At 49.6% G+C, this 2500-nt stretch overlaps 1 non-coding gene across 1 annotated transcript; it reads left to right on the top strand.

Annotated features, from left to right (window-relative positions):
• Positions 1-2177: 2177 nt before the first annotated feature.
• Positions 2178-2335, top strand: LOC125774212 (5.8S ribosomal RNA). Its single transcript, XR_007420675.1, has one exon. It is a non-coding gene; the product is annotated as a 5.8S ribosomal RNA (ribosomal RNA).
• Positions 2336-2500: the final 165 nt, after the last annotated feature.

Raw genomic sequence — 2500 nt, 5'->3', positions numbered from 1 at the left:
CGTCCGCGAGTGACCAACCATGGGCTGCCTTCGGTGTAGCTCGGTCGCTCGCTTGCTATGTGTCAGAATTTGTTGAAAGCCAACTCGTTCGTTGTACACTTTGATGGGTGACCATCACTGTGTCCCCGTGCCGAGCTAGATCTCCCCTAGCCGTAAGGCACTTGAACGCCCCTTCGACGACGAGTTGCATGTGTGTGGTATGTGTCAGAATCTGGTGAAGCTTTCTGCATGTGATGTGCCTTGTGTGGATCCGTGGCCATTGCATTGTGTCTGGTGCTTAGATACCCAGACACTTAGAACGCTTGCGCGGAAAGCAAACTCGATCGTTGTACACTTTGATGGGTGACCATCACTGTGTCTCCGTGCCGTGCTAGATCCCCCCTAGCCGTAAGGCACTTTGAACGCCCCTTCGACGACGAGTTACAAGAGTGTGGTATGTGTCAGAATCTGGTGAAGCTTTCTGCATGTGATGTGCCTTGTGTGGATCCGTGGCCATTGCATTGTGTCTGGTGTGTAGGTACCCAGACACTTAGAACGCTTGCGCGGAAAGCAAACTCGATCGTTGTACACTTTGATGGGCAACCATCACTGTGTCTCCGTGCCGTGCTAGATCTCCCCTAGCCGTAAGGCACTTTGAACGCCCCTTCGACGACGAGTTACAAGAGTGTGGTATGTGTCATAATCTGGTGAAGCTTTCTGCATGTGATGTGCCTTGTGTGGATCCGTGGCCATTGCATTGTGTCTGGTGTGTAGGTACCCAGACACTTAAGCAAACTCGATCGTTGTACACTGTGATGGGCGAGCATCACTGTGTCTCCGTGCCGTGTAAGAGCTCCCCTGGCCATCAGGCACTTGAAAGGTCCTTCGACGACGAGTTACAATAGTGGTGTGTTAGATACGTCAGGTGATGGTATCTACTGTTGTGCAATACGTATCCGGCCACGGCACGGAACGAACGGGAACTGTGGTGCAGACATACAAAGAGTTAAGCCTATTAGTCATTAACTCTAAGGACGGGGCCATGGGGCGGTACGCAAAGGATACGGATGAGCGAGTATGCAGGCCCAATACTCAATAGCTCGATCCGATCCAAGCACATGAGTTGACTGCGGCGCCAGGTTAACCAATGTGCTAGATTCTATTTGGCCAGTAGAATCTTGTGTCTTATGCGATTTGATACCAAGACACCAGAACGAAAGTTAGTTGAAGAGTTATTAAACTCTTATGAAGTATGGTTGTGCAATCACAACTTATGACTTTAACCTATAAAGTGGATATGGACTTGCAATTATAACATGGAATCTCTACACACCCCATGAGCTCGATCCAATCCACGCACACGAGTTGCCTGAGTAGCGACAGGTATACCGATGTGCAATACGTATCCGGCCACGGCACGGAACGAACGGGAACTGTGGTGCAGACATACAAAGAGTTAAGCCTACTAGTCATTAACTCTAAGGACGGGGCCATGGGGCGGTACGCAAAGGATACGGATGAGCGAGTATGCAGGCCCAATACTCAATAGCTCGATCCGATCCAAGCACATGAGTTGACTGCGGCGCCAGGTTAACCAATGTGCTAGATTCTATTTGGCCAGTAGAATCTTGTGTCTTACGCGATTTGATACCAAGACACCAGAACGAAAGTTAGTTGAAGAGTGATTAAACTCTTATGAAGAATGGTTGTGCAATCACAACTTATGACTTTAACCTATAAAGTGGATATGGACTATCAATTATAACATGGGGCACACACCATGTTCTCGATCCAATCCACGCACACGAGTTGCCTGAGTAGCGACAGGTATACCGATGTGCAATACGTATCCGGCCATAGGCACGGAACGAACAGGAACTGTGGTGCAGACATACAAGGGCCATGGGGCGGTACGCAAAGGATACGGATGAGCGAGTATGCAGGCCCAATACTCAATAGCTCGATCCGATCCAAGCACATGAGTTGACTGCGGCGCCAGGTTAACCGATGTGCTAAGAGAGTTGTTCCTGGGCCTTCAAAGTGACTTCAAAACTATCTTAGCGAATGGTGGCCATGGGCGTAGACATGAGCCACAAGTCACAAGGCCTGGGACTATTGGGTAATAAAGACAACTTAGTCAGAAAGTTAGTCTTTGGACGTACCACCGGGATTGTGTTACATTGGGAACCTTACTATAAAACCCTAGGCAGGGGATCACTCGGCTCATGGATCGATGAAGACCGCAGCTAAATGCGCGTCACAATGTGAACTGCAGGACACATGAACACCGATAAGTTGAACGCATATTGCGCGTCGGACGATTAAACCCGGCCGATGCACACATTCTTGAGTGCCTATCAATTCCTTGATATACAACAAACCAAACTTCAGGGTGGAGCGTGCCACAATAGAACACTATGGCGAGCAGCCCGTCTAGTGTCGTGGGGGAAACACGCTTCCACACTGTGCATAATGGCGTGCTCGGGACCTTTGTTGGGACCGCAGGGCGCTGAAAGTAAAG

The sequence above is a fragment of the Anopheles funestus genome, assembly GCF_943734845.2.
Source record: "Anopheles funestus chromosome X unlocalized genomic scaffold, idAnoFuneDA-416_04 X_unloc_93, whole genome shotgun sequence".
NCBI classification, from domain to species: Eukaryota; Metazoa; Arthropoda; class Insecta; order Diptera; family Culicidae; genus Anopheles; species Anopheles funestus.
This window is presented reverse-complemented; position numbering and strand designations above follow the sequence as displayed.